We start from the raw sequence: 17,535 nt of genomic DNA, 5'->3' as shown, positions 1-17,535 counted from the left end.
TCTTTAGGATTCGCGTCAATTAGGGTGTCTGTTCCCTAATTCTTAGATTACCAGACTTAATAAAAAGGGGCATATTCGATTTCTATAATTCAACCATAGAATGTAGTTTCACGTACTTGTGTCTATTTTGTAAATCATTTATAAAACCTGCATGTATTCTCATCCCAAAAATATTAGATTTTAAAAGTGGGACTATAACTCACTTTCACAGATTTTTACTTCGTCGGGAAGTAAGACTTGGCCACTGGTTGATTCACGAACCTATAACAATATATACATATATATCAAAGTATGTTCAAAATATATTTACAACACTTTTAATATATTTTGATGTTTTAAGTTTATTAAGTCAGCTGTCCTCGTTAGTAACCTACAACTAGTTGTCCACAGTTAGATGTACAGAAATAAATCGATAAATATTATCTTGAATCAATCCACGACCCAGTGTATACGTATCTCAGTATTGATCACAACTCAAACTATACATATTTTGGAATCAACCTCAACCCTGTATAGCTAACTCCAACATTCACATATAGAGTGTCTATGGTTGTTCCGAAATATATATAGATGTGTCGACATGATAGGTCGAAACATTGTATACGTGTCTATGGTATCTCAAGATTACATAATATACAATACAAGTTGATTAAGTTATGGTTGGAATAGATTTGTTACCAATTTTCACGTAGCTAAAATGAGAAAAATTATCCAATCTTGTTTTACCCATAACTTCTTCATTTTAAATCCGTTTTGAGTGAATCAAATTGTTATGGTTTCATATTGAACTCTATTTTATGAATCTAAACAGAAAAAATATAGGTTTATAGTCGGAAAAATAAGTTACAAGTCGTTTTTGTAAAGGTAGTCATTTCTGTCGAAAGAACGACGTCTAGATGACCATTTTAGAAAACATACTTCCACTTTGAGTTTAACCATAATTTTTGGATATAGTTTCATGTTCATAATAAAAATCATTTTCTCAGAATAACAACTTTTAAATCAAAGTTTATCATAGTTTTTAATTAACTAACCCAAAACAGCCCGCGGTGTTACTACGACGGTGTAAATCCGGTTTTACGGTATTTTTCGTGTTTCCAGGTTTTAAATCATTAAGTTAACATATCATATAGATATAGAACATGTGTTTAGTTGATTTTAAAAGTCAAGTTAGAAGGATTAACTTTTGTTTGCGAACAAGTTTAGAATTAACTAAACTATGTTCTAGTGATTACGAGTTTAAACCTTCGAATAAGATAGTTATATATATATGAATCGAATGATGTTATGAACATCATTACTACCTCAAGTTTAGTAGGTAAACCTACTGGAAGTGACAAGAAATGATCTAGCTTCAAAGGATCTTGGATGGCTTGAAAGTTCTTGAAGTAGGATCATGATACAAAAACATGTTCAAGTAAGATTTTTACTCGAATTAAGATAGTTTATAGTTATAGAAATTGAATCAAAGTTTGAATATGAATATTACCTTGAATAAAAAAGATAACCTACTGTATATAACAAAGGTTTCTTGATCTTAGATGATTACTTGGAATGGATTAGAAAGCTAGGAAGTAAATTAGTAAACTTGAAGGGATTTTTGAAGTGTTCTTGAAGTGTTCTTCCTATGATGATTATAGCTTGATTCTTGAAGTGATTTTTGATGAAGATGATGATTAACTACTGGAAAAATACGTTCATAATAGTGTGTGTGTGTGTGTTGAGAGAGAATTAGAAAGAGAATTGGAAGTGAAATGGAGTGAATGATGAGTGGTAATTGGTGAGTGGTGAGTGGGGTTAAAAGGAGTTCTAGTTAGTTGACTAGCTCATGGTAGAAGTTAAAATTGATTAGTCATACATGACATAATCAAGAGTGGAATCCCATGCTAGTTCCTATTGGTATATACCTATAGTAAGTACGTTTTAAAGCTGTGTATAATACGGGTAAGAATACGACTAGAATTCTTGATGAAAGAAAAGAACGGGAAAGTAACTGTAACCATTTTCGTTAAGTATGAGTGTTTTGATATATGTCTTGAAGTCTTCCAAAAGTATTTTAATACATCTAAATACACTACATGTATATACATTTTAACTGAGTCGTTAAGTCATCGTTAGTCGTTACATGTAAGTGTTGTTTTGAAACCTTTAAGTTAACGATCTCAATTAATGTTGTTAACCCATTGTTTATTATATCTAATGAGATGTTAAATTATTATATTATCATGATATTATGATATATTAATATATCTTAATATGATATATATACATTTAAATGTCGTTACAACGATAATCGTTACATATATGTCTCGTTTCGAAATCCTTAAGTTAGTAGTCTTGTTTATATGTATATAACTCATTGTTAATATACTTATGGAGATACTTACTTATCATAATCTCATGTTAACCATATGTATATCCATATATATATCGTCATGTCATTTTTACAAGTTTTAACGTTCGTGAATCGCCGGTCAACTTGGGTGGCCAATTGTCTATATGAAACATATTTCAATTAATCAAGTCTTAACAAGTTTGATTGCTTAACATGTTGGAAAAATTTAATCATGTAAATATCAATCTCAATTAATATATATAAACATGGAAAAGTTCGGGTCACTACAGTACCTACCCGTTAAATAAATTTCGTCCCGAAATTTTAAACTGTTGAAGGTGTTGACGAATCTTCTGGAAATAGATGCGGGTATTTCTTCTTCATCTGATCTTCACGCTCCCAGGTGAACTCGGGTCCTCTACGAGCATTCCATCGAACCTTAATTATTGGTATCTTGTTTTGCTTAAGTCTTTTAACCTCACGATCCATTATTTCGACGGGTTCTTCGATGAATTGGAGTTTTTCGTTGATTTGGATTTCATCTAACGGAATAGTGAGATCTTCTTTAGCAAAACATTTCTTCAAATTAGAGACGTGGAAAGTGTTATGTACAGCCGCGAGTTGTTGAGGTAACTCAAGTCGGTAAGCTACTGGTCCGACACGATCAATAATCTTGAATGGTCCAATATACCTTGGATTTAATTTCCCTCGTTTACCAAATCGAACAACGCCTTTCCAAGGTGCAACTTTAAGCATGACCATCTCTCCAATTTCAAATTCTATATCTTTTCTTTTAATGTCAGCGTAGCTCTTTTGTCGACTTTGGGTGGTTTTCAACCGTTGTTGAATTTGGATGATCTTCTCGGTAGTTTCTTGTATAATCTCCGGACCCGTAATCTGTCTATCCCCTACTTTACTCCAACAAATCGGAGACCTGCACTTTTTATCATAAAGTGCTTCAAACGGCGCCATCTCAATGCTTGAATGGTAGCTGTTGTTGTAGGAAAATTCTGCTAACGGTAGATGTCGATCCCAACTGTTTCCGAAATCAATAACACATGCTCGTAGCATGTCTTCAAGCGTTTGTATCGTCCTTTCGCTCTGCCCATCAGTTTGTGGATGATAGGCAGTACTCATGTCTAGACGAGTTCCTAATGCTTGCTGTAATGTCTGCCAGAATCTTGAAATAAATCTGCCATCCCTATCAGAGATAATAGAGATTGGTATTCCATGTCTGGAGACGACTTCCTTCAAATACAGTCGTGCTAACTTCTCCATCTTGTCATATTCTCTTATTGGCAGGAAGTATGCTGATTTGGTGAGACGATCAACTATTACCCAAATAGTATCAAAACCACTTGCAGTCCTTGGCAATTTAGTGATGAAATCCATGGTAATGTTTTCCCATTTCCATTCTGGGATTTCGGGTTGTTGAAGTAGACCTGATGGTTTCTGATGCTCAGCTTTGACCTTAGAACACGTCAAACATTCTCCTACGTATTTTGCAACATCGGCTTTCATACCCGGCCACCAAAAATGTTTCTTGAGATCCTTGTACATCTTCCCCGTTCCAGGATGTATTGAGTATCTGGTTTTATGAGCTTCTCTAAGTACCATTTCTCTCATATCTCCAAATTTTGGTACCCAAATCCTTTCAGCCCTATACCGGGTTCCGTCTTCCCGAATATTAAGATGCTTCTCCGATCCTTTGGGTATTTCATCCTTTAAATTTCCCTCTTTTAAAACTCCTTGTTGCGCCTCCTTTATTTGAGTAGTAAGGTTATTATGAATCATTATATTCATAGATTTTACTCGAATGGGTTCTCTGTCCTTCCTGCTCAAGGCATCGGCTACCACATTTACCTTTCCCGGGTGGTAACGAATCTCAAAGTCGTAATCATTCAATAATTCAATCCACCTACGCTGCCTCATATTCAGTTGTTTCTGATTAAATATGTGTTGAAGACTTTTGTGGTCGGTATATATAATACTTTTGACCCCATATAAGTAGTGCCTCCAAGTCTTTAATGCAAAAACAACCGCGCCTAATTCCAAATCATGCGTCGTATAATTTTGTTCATGAATCTTCAATTGTCTAGACGCATAAGCAATCACCTTTCGTTGCATTAATACACAACCGAGACCTTGCTTTGATGCGTCACAATAAATCACAAAATCATCATTCCCTTCAGGTAATGACAATATAGGTGCTGTAGTTAGCTTTTTCTTCAATAACTGAAACGCTTTCTCTTGTTCATCATTCCATTCAAATTTCTTCCCTTTATGCGTTAATGTAGTCAAGGGTTTTGCTATTCTGGAAAAGTCTTGGATGAACCTTCTGTAGTAACCAGCTAGTCCTAAAAACTGGTGTATGTGTTTCGGAGTTTTCGGGGTTTTCCACTTTTCAACAGTTTCTATCTTTGCCGGATCCACCTTAATACCTTTTTTGTTCACTATGTGACCGAGGAATTGAACTTCTTCCAACCAAAATGCACACTTTGAAAATTTAGCGTACAATTCTTCCTTCCTCAATACTTCTAACACCTTTCTCAAATGTTCACCTTGTTCTTGGTCATTCTTTGAGTAAATAAGTATGTCATCAATGAAAACAATGACAAACTTGTCAAGGTATGGTCCACACACTCGGTTCATAAGGTCCATGAACACAGCTGGTGCATTAGTTAAACCAAATGGCATGACCATAAACTCGTAATGACCGTAACGTGTTCTGAAAGCAGTCTTTGGAATATCATCTTCTTTCACCCGCATTTGATGATACCCGGAACGTAAGTCAATCTTTGAATAAACAGACGAGCCTTGTAGTTAATCAAATAAGTCGTCGATTCTCGGTAGTGGGTAGCAGTTCTTGATGGTAAGTTTGTTCAACTCTCGGTAGTCGATACACAACCTGAATGTACCATCTTTCTTCTTGACAAACAAAACAGGAGCTCCCCACGGTGATGTGCTTGGTCGAATGAAACCACGCTCTAAAAGTTCTTGTAATTGGCTTTGCAGTTCTTTCATCTCACTGGGTGCGAGTCTGTAAGGAGCACGAGTGATAATGCTAAAAACGAACATATATTTCATAGCATTATTCCTCAAGAAAGACAAGCTTTTAGTTGCAATTGTTCTATTTACAAGTGATATTCGTTTAAATAATAAAAGGTGAAGACAAAAGACAGATTCGACGAATTGAAGACGCAAACGACCAAAAAGCTCAAAAGTACAAAAGACAATAAAAAAGGTTCCAATTATTGATAAGAAACGTCTCGAAATTACAAGAGTACAAGATTCAAAACGCAAAGTACAAGATATTAAATTGTACGCAAGGACGTTCGAAAATCCGGAACCGGGACCAGAGTCAACTCTTAACGCTCGACGCAACGGACTAAAAATTACAAGTTAACTATGTATATAAATATAATATAATATATAATTAATTATATTAATTATATATATATTATATATATATATATTAAAAACCGTCGGCAGAGAAAGACTCCAAGGGTGTGAGCTGTAAATTCATTCTCCGCGACTCGCGGAGTTTGAAGAGGATTTCACCGCGAGTCGCGGAGCCCCAAATTTCGAAAATCCCTATAAAGCCAACCGAATTCTGATCACAATTCATAATCTATTTTCTCTCTTCTCTCATATATACGATATATATATATATATATAATTTATATTTTAATTTTAATTCTAATAATAAGGGTATGTTAGCGAATGTTGTAAGGGTGTAAGTCGAAATTCTGTCCGTGTAACGCTACGCTATTTTTAATCATTGTAAGTTATGTTCAACCTTTTTACATTAATGTCTCGTAGCTAAGTTATTATTATGCTTATTTAAAACGAAGTAATCATGATGTTGGGCTAATTACTAAAATTGGGTAATTAGGCTTTGTACCATAATTGGGGTTTGGACAAAAGAACGACACTTGTGGAAATTAGACTATGGGCTATTAATGGGCTTTATATTTGTTTAACTAAATGATAGTTTGTTAATGTTAATATAAAGATTTACAATTGGGCGTCCCTATAAATTGCCATATACACTCGATCGGACACGATGGGCGGGGTATTTATATGTACGAATAATCGTTCATTTAACCGGACACGGGAATGGATTAATAGCCACTAGAATAATTAAAACAGGGGTGAAATTACATTCAAGGGTAATTGGTGTAATTGTTAGCAAAGTAGTAAAACCTTGGTTTACACGCAGTCGATAACCTGGTGTATTCATTAAACAAAGTATTAAAACCTTGTTACAATTCGAATCCCCAATTAGTTGGAATATTTAACTTCGGGTATAATAATAATTTGATGAGGACACTCGCACTTTATATTTATGACTGATGGACTGTTATGGACAAAAACCAGACGGACATATTAAATAATCCAGGACAAAGGACAATTAACCCATGGGCATAAAACTAAAATCAACACGTCAAACATCATGATTACGGAAGTTTAAATAAGCATAATTCTTTTATTTCATATTTAATTTCTTTTATTTTATATTTAATTGCACTTCTAATTATCGCATTTTTATTGTTATTTTATTTTATCGCACTTTTAATTATCGTACTCTTTAATTATCGCAAGTTTATTTTATCGCACTTTTATTATTCGCAATTTCATTATCGTTATTTACTTTACGCTTTAAATTAAGTCTTTTATTTATTTAATATTTTACATTAGGTTTTAACTGCGACTAAAGTTTTCAAATCGACAAACCGGTCATTAAACGGTAAAAACCCCCCTTTATAATAATAATATTACTTATATATATATTTGTATTTTTATAAAAAATAAACTAATATAGCGTTGAGCTTTGTTTAAAGATTTCCCTGTGGAACGAACCGGACTTACTAAAAACTACACTACTGTACGATTAGGTACACTGCCTATAAGTGTTGTAGCAAGGTTTAAGTATATCCATTCTATAAATAAATAAATATCTTGTGTAAAATTGTATCGTATTTAATAGTTTTTTCTAGTAAAAATAAAGCTATTTTATATACACCTCGCATAACATCAAGTAATTTTTGGCGCCGCTGCCGGGGAACTTTCTAAACACCAGAAGCGGAACGCTAATATAAAAAAAAAAAAAAGATTTTTATTTTACTTTTATTAAAAGTCGCTTTTGTAAAAATACGTTTTAAAAATTCGAAAATATAAAAAGAAAAACAAAAATTTATATATTTAAGAGTTTGTTAAAAGTTTTATAAGTTTCTTTATTTTTATTTTAGTTTATAAAAATATAAGTTTTATTAACTATCATTTATTTATAGAAAAAAAAAAACAGAAAACAGATAAAAAAAAAACGCGTAAAAATTTCAAACTGCTCCAGATCTGAAATTCTGAACCGCGCAACTCGCGGGGTTTGAAGCATTAATTACCGCGACTCGCGGAGACTTTCTGACACGCGAACAGGAAGCTCTAATTCAGCATTAATTACGGATTATTATTAATTATTATTATTATTAACCCTAATTATTATTATTATAATTAACTTTATTTAAGTTTTATTTAATTTATATACTTTAGTTAAATTAGTTTTATTAAATTGTAAAATTAATAGTTTTAATAAATAAATAATATAAAAATAATATTATAAAAATAATATTTTTATAAAAATTGTAATTTTTACAATTTTTTTGTATATTTTTATATTTTGTCCCTTTTTAATTGTTTTAGCGTAATATTTGTATTTTTAGCTCATATTTAGTTTTAAACTTAGTTTTTGCTATAGTCATTTTTACTCCTAGATTTTTAGGCTTTGCCGTAGAATTCCTTAAGTGCTTTTTCTTTAGACTAAGACTTAGGTACTCTAGAATTTTGCGACGCCTTTTTAAGTTTTAGTTTCTTTTTAATTTATTTCCATTTGGGATTTAGTTTTTCCTGTAAGCTTTAATATTTTTAGACACCTTTTACTATGTATCAATTATCATTCCAATTAGTAATATCAATTTGCGATTATAATTTTAAGTTAGTTGTAGTAATAAGGTTAGGTTAGTTAAGTATTTTTAAGTTTTGATAAGTTTCTTTTATTTTTTTTTCGTCACCTTTTATTTTTCAACCATTTTTTCTTTTTCGACCTTTTTCGACGAACTCTTTTTCTCTCTTATTTCTCGCTATTCTAGTTTTAGGACTTAGATTTTTTTTTTTTATTCTACTTCTTATCTAAAATTTCTTAAAATTACGAAAATTTATTTTAAGTGGTTAAATTAATAGACATCAAAATTTTCTGGTTCGTAGTAATAGTTGGATTTGTACGTGGACCGGGTTATTGGAGCCAAACAGTCCTCAATTATATTGAGACCAAACGAATCCTGCCCCTCTGCTGCATCTTTTGGCTATTCGAAACGTGGGCAAAATCAGAAAAGTCTATTGATTGGATAACTTATTATAATTTTTCTTTCCTTTTTAAAACTAATAGGATATTCAGTGAATGCACCGAGCAAGACGTTCATCACCTTTTGTACGTTCACCACCTGTAACTAGATCAAGACATTTAGCAAATACAACCGCCGTTGATTTTTCTTTAGAATCGTCATCCAGTCGACCAAGTACTTCAGTTCAAATTTCCGATAATCCATTTTTTGAACCCGACATCACAATTGAGAATCCGGAAAATATTCAGGAACGGTTCGTAGATCCTGAACCACTAAACTTTCCTCCGGAACCACCAATCATTCAAACAGAGATTGTTGAGGAACGAACCATTAAATCAGAATCATCTAGTGATACCGATTCAACAAATTCAATTATGGAGAATCTGGAACCTTTAAGTATGGAAGACCGAATGAGAGCTAAATGCACTGGCCAAGGTCACGCAATTACTCATCCAGACATTAATGCGCCAGATTATGAAATCAAAGGACAAATTCTACACATGGTGACTAATCAATGCCAATTTAGTGGTGCGCCGAAGGAAGATCCAAATGAACATCTACGTACCTTTAATAGGATCTGCACACTATTTAAAATCCGAGAAGTGGAGGATGAACAGATATATCTCATGTTATTTCCCTGGACTTTAAAGGGAGAAGCCAAAGATTGGTTGGAATCGTTACCTGAAGGGGCGATTGATACATGGGATGTTTTAGTTGACAAATTTCTTAAACAATTCTTTCCTGCATCTAAAGCCGTAAGACTTCAAGCAGAAATTGTTACGTTTACACAGAAACCGAATGAAACTCTATATGAGGCGTGGACTAGATATGGAAAGTTGTTAAGAGGATGTCCGCAACATGGTTTAGACACCTGTCAAATAGTACAAATATTCTACCAAGGATGCGACATCACTACAAGAAAAGACATAGATATAGCAGCTGGTGGTTCTATTATGAAGAAAACCGAAACTGATGCTTACAAAATTATTGATAACACTGCTTCCCACTCACATGAGTGGCACCAAGAAAAAGATATCATTAGATCATCTAAAGCAGCTAGAGCCGATTCTAGCCATGACTTAGATTCCATTTCCGCAAAGATAGATGCTGTGGAGAGACGAATGGAAAAGATGACTAAGGATATTCACTCAATACGAATTAGTTGTGAGCAGTGTGGAGGACCACATTTGACAAAAGATTGTCTCAGTATTGAATTAACAATGGAACAAAGAGAGAATATTTCATACATAAACCAAAGGCCTGAAAATAATTATCAGAATAATTATCAACCGCCAAGACCGATTTACAATCAAAACCAGAATTATAACCGAAATATTCCATACAACAACCAACAAGGTCCTAGCAATCAACAAGTATCCAATAATACTTATAATCAGCAAAGACCTAATTTTCAAAACAAACCACCACAACAAACCGATGATAAAAAGCCGAATTTAGAAGATATGATGACGAAGCTAGTTGAAACTCAAACACAGTTTTTCACATCTCAGAAACAAACCAATGAACAAAATGCTCAAGCATTTAGAAATCAACAAGCTTCTATTCAAAATCTGGAACAAGAAGTAAGTAACCTAGCAAGATTAATAGGTGAAAGAAAACCGGGAAGTCTACCCAGTGATACAAATGCTAACCCCCGGAATGAAACAGCTAAAGCCATTACCACAAGAAGTGGTACAACACTTAAACCACCTGAAATACCTGTAACTTCTGATGAAACCATTCCTACTCCACAAGAACCACAACCTGATCAAGATAAGGAAAAAGAACCGGTAGTTGAAAAGGTTAATAAAGATAACACAGTTAAGGATAAACCTTATGTTAAACCATACCAACCACCACTTCCTTACCCGAGTAAAATGAAGAAAGAAAAACTTGAAGCCGAGCAATCTAAATTCTTGGATATGTTTAAACAGATAAATGTAAATCTTCCTTTCATTGATGTGATTTCAGGAATGCCTAGATATGCTAAATTCTTGAAAGATCTAATCTCAAATAGAAAGAAAATGGAAGAACTCTCGGCTGTTACTATGAATGCTAATTGTTCAGCAGTGCTGTTGAATAAGATACCAGAAAAACTATCTGATCCAGGAAGTTTCACAATTCCATGTTTTCTGGGTAGTCTTAGTTCAATAGAAGCATTGGCAGACTTAGGTGCTAGTATAAATCTAATGCCGTATTCACTATACGCTAAACTAGACCTTGGAGAATTGAAACCAACCAGAATAAGCATACAACTAGCCGATAGATCAATAAAATATCCTAGAGGGATAATGGAGAACATGCTAGTTAAAGTTGGTACTTTAGTATTTCCAGTAGATTTTGTTGTTTTGGACATGGAAGAAGATTCTCAAGTTCCTCTCATATTAGGAAGACCATTCTTAAACACGGCTAAAGCAATGATAGACGTGTTCGGTAAGAAACTGACCCTAAGTATAGAGGATGAGAGTGTTACCTTTTCAGTTGATAGAGCAATGCAACAAGCACAATTTGCAGATGATACATGTTATTATATTCAAACTATAGATGCACATGCAGAATTATTAGAAGAATTTCCAGAATTACAAGGAACAGGAGAATGTTCTTTAGGAGAAGGTAATGAACCAATTGATGAAGCTGAAATGTTAGCTACACTTATAGCTAATGGATATGAACCAACAACAGAAGAAATTCAAATGCTAAAAGAAGAAGACAGATATCGATATAAATCATCGATAGAAGAACCTCCGAAATTAGAGTTAAAGCCACTTCCAAACCATTTGGAATACGCTTATTTACATGGTGAATCTGAATTACCTGTAATAATATCGTCTTCTCTTACTGAAAATGAGAAATCACAACTTATTTCTGTGTTGAAAGCTCATAAACCAGCCATTGCCTGGAAGATTCATGATATTAAAGGAATAAGTCCTTCGTATTGCACACATAAAATCCTTATGGAAGAAGGTCATAAAACGTATGTGCAACGCCAACGAAGACTAAATCCTAATATGCAAGATGTAGTTAAGAAAGAGATTATTAAACTGCTAGATGCAGGTTTGATATATCCAATTTCTGATAGTCCATGGGTAAGCCCAGTTCAATGCGTACCTAAGAAGGGTGGCATGACTGTCATTACAAATGAGAAAAATGAGCTTATTCCTACTAGGACTGTAACAGGATGGCGTGTATGTATTGATTATAGAAAATTAAATGACGCCACCAGAAAAGATCACTTTCCCTTACCTTTCATAGATCAAATGTTGGAAAGATTAGCCGGAAATAGTTACTATTGTTTTCTAGATGGATTTTCCGGATATTTTCAAATTCCAATAGCACCCGAGGACCAAGAGAAAACCACATTCACGTGCCCTTATGGTACTTTTGCTTACAAACGCATGCCATTTGGACTTTGTAACGCCCCTGCAACCTTTCAAAGGTGCATGATGGCGATTTTTCACGACATGATAGAAGAATGCATGGAAGTATTCATGGATGACTTTTCAGTCTTCGGTGATACATTTAAATCATGTCTAGTTAATCTGGAACGAATGCTAATTAGATGCGAAAAATCAAATCTAGTACTTAATTGGGAGAAATGCCATTTCATGGTTAAAGAAGGCATCGTTCTTGGACATAAAATTTCAAAAGAAGGAATTGAAGTGGATAGAGCTAAAGTAGATGTAATTGCTAAACTTCCACATCCCACCAATGTTAGAGGAGTTAGGAGTTTTCTAGGGCATGCCGGTTTTTACCGACGTTTCATAAAAGATTTTTCAAAAATTGCCACTTCTATGAATAAACTCCTAGAAAAGGATGCTCCATTCATCTTTTCAGATGAGTGTATCAAATATTTTAATATTCTTAAAGAGAAACTCACTAATGCACCGATCATGATAACACCAAATTGGAATCTACCATTTGAACTAATGTGCGATGCAAGTGATTTTGCAATGGGAGCCGTTTTAGGACAAAGGATTGAAAAACGATTTCAACCTATATATTATGCTAGTAAGACGTTACAAGGAGCACAAACGAACTATACAACTACTGAAAAAGAACTCCTTGCTATTGTCTTTGCTTTTGACAAATTTTGATCATATCTCGTTCTAGCAAAAACGGTGGTCTATACCGACCATTCTGCTCTTAGATACCTATTTTCAAAACAAGATGCTAAACCAAGATTAATCCGTTGGATCTTACTCTTACAAGAGTTTGATATTGAAATCCGAGATAAAAGAGGAGCAGAAAATCTCGCCGCTGATCATCTTTCTCGTCTTGAAAATCCCGAATTAGAAGTTCTAAATGAATCGGCCATACAAGACAACTTTCCTGATGAATATCTATTGAAGATAGATTATAAAGAAATCCCATGGTTTGCAGACTATGCAAACTACTTAGTTTGTGGATTCCTTGAAAAAGGATTATCGTACCAAAGACGAAAGAAATTCTTCAGTGATATAAAACACTATTTCTGGGAAGATCCACATCTGTTTAAAAGTTGTCCCGATGGAATAATACGCCAATGTGTATTTGGAGATGAAGCTAGTAAAATATTAAACCATTGTCACACAGGACCAACAGGAGGGCATTATGGGCCTCAACTAACAGCAAGAAAAGTTTATGAAGCTGGATTCTATTGGCCTACAATTTACAAAGACGCACACCTTCTTTGCAAATCCTGTGATGCATGTCAAAGGGCCGGAAAAATAAGTCAACGTGATGAAATGCCACAAAATATCATCCAAGTATGTGAAGTATTTGACATTTGGGGTATTGACTTTATGGGTCCATTTCCAAAATCTCATAATAATCTATATATACTCGTAGCCATTGATTATGTATCTAAATGGGTGGAAGCACAAGCTCTCCCAACTAACGATGCACGAGTTGTAGTCAACTTTTTAAAACGTCTTTTTGCAAGGTTTGGAACACCGAAAGCTTTAATAAGTGATCGGGGTACTCATTTCTGTAATAATCAACTTGAGAAAGTTCTTAAAAGATATGGAGTAACTCATAAAATCTCCTCCGCATATCATCCACAAACAAGTGGACAAGTTGAAAATACCAACCGAGCTTTAAAACGTATTCTAGAGAAAACCGTAGGATCAAATCCAAAGGAATGGTCCATTAAATTGGAGGATGCACTCTGGGCTTTTAGAACAGCCTACAAAACTCCAATTGGAACCACACCTTTTAGACTTGTTTATGGAAAAGCATGTCATCTTCCAGTAGAAATTGAACACAAAGCATTTTGGGCTTTGAAGACATGTAATCTTGATTTACATGAAGCCGGACGTCTACGATTAAGTCAACTAAATGAATTAGAAGAATTAAGACATGAAGCATACGAAAATTCGTTAATCTATAAAGAAAGAACGAAGAAATGGCATGATAAAAGAATCAGAAGTTCAAAAGAATTTAAAGAAGGAGACAGAGTTCTTCTTTTCAATTCACGATTCAAGCTATTTCCTGGAAAATTGAAATCAAGATGGTCTGGACCATTCATAGTCAAAAGAGTTTTCCCATACGGAACGATAGAATTAATAAATTCAAATGGGATTGAATTTAAAGTTAATGGTCACAGAGTTAAACATTACATACATGGTCCGATGGAAGTCGACAACGAAGTTAATCACAATTTCGACACCACAGCTAACTAAGTGTGGGGAGAATCAAGTCTTTAAAGGATAATATGTATTTCTGTTAGAGTTAGATAATCTGTTTTCGTGTAGTTCTCGAAAATGGAACCCGAATGGTCTTTCCCTAGCAGACCCTAAAGAACTAGTCTTCTCCCCCCATTCTGAATTTTTATTTTTTTTAGGTTTTTACGAAATGAAGACTGCCTGTGAACTAAACCATGGTCTAATGCTACACGCTTTGATCACTAAACGTAATAATGACATACTACCGAGTGAAATAGTATCAGTAATCAGAGAAAGAATGGACGGAGTTAGAAAAGAATCCAGATGCGAAGATAATAAGTTACAATTTGGTAAAGGAAAATCAAAATCCGCAGCGAAAAGAAGAGCACGACACCTAGAACGATGTCACAAATGCGGAAAATGGTCACATGGAGGTAAATGTTCAAATAATCAAACCTATTCAAATACCGAATTTGTTACTTTATGCAGAGACGGACCGTTCATATGTTTAGAAGAAAAGACACTGAATGCTCGAGGTTAGGCCTATGTAGCCATGGAAAACCAATTAAACCGACTATCTTATGAATGGGATAGATCATATAACTAAGAAATCCATTTCACAGGTATGTCTGTACAGTTTTTATTTTTATTTTTATTTTTAACCTTTTGATAATAAACGCTAATTTGTTCGCTAAAAAGTATTAAATTGGTATTGAATAAAATTAGGTTTGGCGACCGAAATTATTGATATCATTCAAAAATTTATTACATCACTGCGAAATTTAACGTTTATTCTTAAGGTATAAATATCTTTAATCAATCAAACCAAAATATTTCAAAAATTCGTCATGAGTTAAATTAGGTCGTGGAACCGAAATTACTTTACCGAAAAGAGGGGCGCATATTTTTGATAATATTTGATTGATTAAAGTGGGATAAAAAGACAAAAAGATTTTTAAATTTATTTTTACCATGTTTTTAAAATTAATATTTAAATCTTAAATTAATATTGTAAATTTTGTAAAAACAATATATTTAAAATTGTAAATATTTGAAAAATTAATATAAGTTTGATATGAATTTATGAATTTTTAAATTAAGTTTGGTGTGAATTTTTAATTTTTAAAATATAAATTTTTAATTTTATGCATTTTAAATTTTAAGTTTGGTGTGAATTTTTAATAATAATTTTGAATTTTATATTAAGTTGTGTGAATTTAAAAACAAAAATTTACTTTATCTCATTAAGTTAAGAATATGATTTTTAAAATTCGTCGTAAGTTGAAGACTAGGTCTTTGAACCGAAATTGCTTTACCCGAGGGAGGGACGAGAACTTTTATTATCATTATTTTTAATCTTATTGAATTAAAGTATGCCAAAAAAAAAAATTGAAAAACCCCAAAAATCTTAGCTTTTAAAACAATCGCTACAAAAAGACAAATTTTAAAATTTTGTCGAGGGACGGACTAGGACATCGATCCGAAACGACCTCGTCCTAAATAGCAAGGGAAACAAAATTTTAAAATTAATTACTTAATTGTTTTAATAAGTTAATAATAATAATAAAAAAAAAAAAAATATACCAAACTCCGCGACTCGCGGAGTTTGGAGGGTAAATCCCCGCGACTCGCGGGAGGACCGGATTACAGAAAAAAAAATAAGAGCTGCAACAGCTCAGTTTCACACTCCACACCCAAAAATACTGCGAACATAACCCCGAAAAACCACCCAAAAACACCCCAAAAATCACAATTTTTAACCGTTAATCACCAAATTTTTTACTAAAATCATGTTGAGAAGGATGCTATCTAAGAATTACTCAAGAAAAACGGTAAATTTCTACACCTAAACACCATTTAATTCGAAATTTGATGTTCTTGAGCAATTTTTTCCCCAATTTGATTTTGATGCTTTTTAGTGTAATTAGGCTTAAATTGTTTATGTATTATGCTTGTATAACCTAGATTGATGCTGTTTAACATGATTAGAAGCCTTAAACTTCAAATTTTGAGTAATCTAGGGTTTGTGTTCTTGAGCAAATTTGGGGCTTTTTGATATAAACAGGTTATGGCCGATTTTTGTCATGAATTGTTGCTAAATTGAGTAGTGTAACATGTCTAGGTAGTTAAATGATCCAAACTTTGAGCCTAAACATGATTTTGAGAATTAAAGTGGACTTTTTCAAGTCTAAAATTCATGAACTTGATTTTTGAAAGATAATGCCATTTGAGACTTGTTTAATTGCTAGTAATGATTATTTTGACATGTTATTTGAGTTGAATGTTTATGAACTTGGCGAACATTTTCGTATATGCTTATTTGAAAAAGTGTAGATTTGATAAAAATGTGAAAATGAGCTTAAGTTTGATATAAATTGATAATGTCATTGTAATTATTTTGATTGATGATTTTGCTGACACTAATGCATATTTGGATGCACAAAAATTGTGTTTGATGTGTTTTGCAGAATGAAAGGGGTGAATCTTCATCCCAAGCCCGCAATGCTCCTGCTGAGAATTTGGAACAACAGGAGGTGGATAACTACTACAAGCAGGATATACCTCATCCAGTCATGACCTTTTCCGATATGCACTTGGAAGAGTTGCACCCGAACCTGAGATTTGACAGACTTTGGATAGATTATCCAAAATATCAACGGGGTTTGCATACTCTTCATTCTAAGGTTGTTGAGGTACCGAGGGTCATAGAATGGGGACCCTTAGAAGCTGTAGAATTGGCCGGGTCAATTAGGGAATTACTTGTACAGAGGTATGGTAATTCTTCTTTTAATGACTGGGTACATTTATTCACCATACGTAGACCTGTATATAAAGTATGGTGTGAAGAATTGTTATGTAGTATAGAGTTGAATGATCGGGTAGCTAGTTTAACCGATCGTTCTTTTATTAGATTTTTGTTAGGCGGTTCGATGCGCCACATGTCTTTACTGGACATGGCTCAGGCTTTACGTATATATACGCCTGAGGAGTTAGCGTCTGCCGATTGTAGAGGATTAATACTAAACGGTAGAAAGATAGATGAAAATTTTGATACACACGGTGTGTGGAGTCAAATGACAAGCCATCACCGTTTCAAAGGGGGAAATTACTCTTATTTGGATATAGATAGAGCCGAATTAAGAGTGATACATAGGTTTTT

This window comes from Rutidosis leptorrhynchoides, chromosome 4 (genome assembly GCF_046630445.1).
Source record: "Rutidosis leptorrhynchoides isolate AG116_Rl617_1_P2 chromosome 4, CSIRO_AGI_Rlap_v1, whole genome shotgun sequence".
NCBI classification, from domain to species: domain Eukaryota; kingdom Viridiplantae; phylum Streptophyta; class Magnoliopsida; order Asterales; family Asteraceae; genus Rutidosis; species Rutidosis leptorrhynchoides.
Note: the sequence above shows the minus strand (reverse complement) of the source record.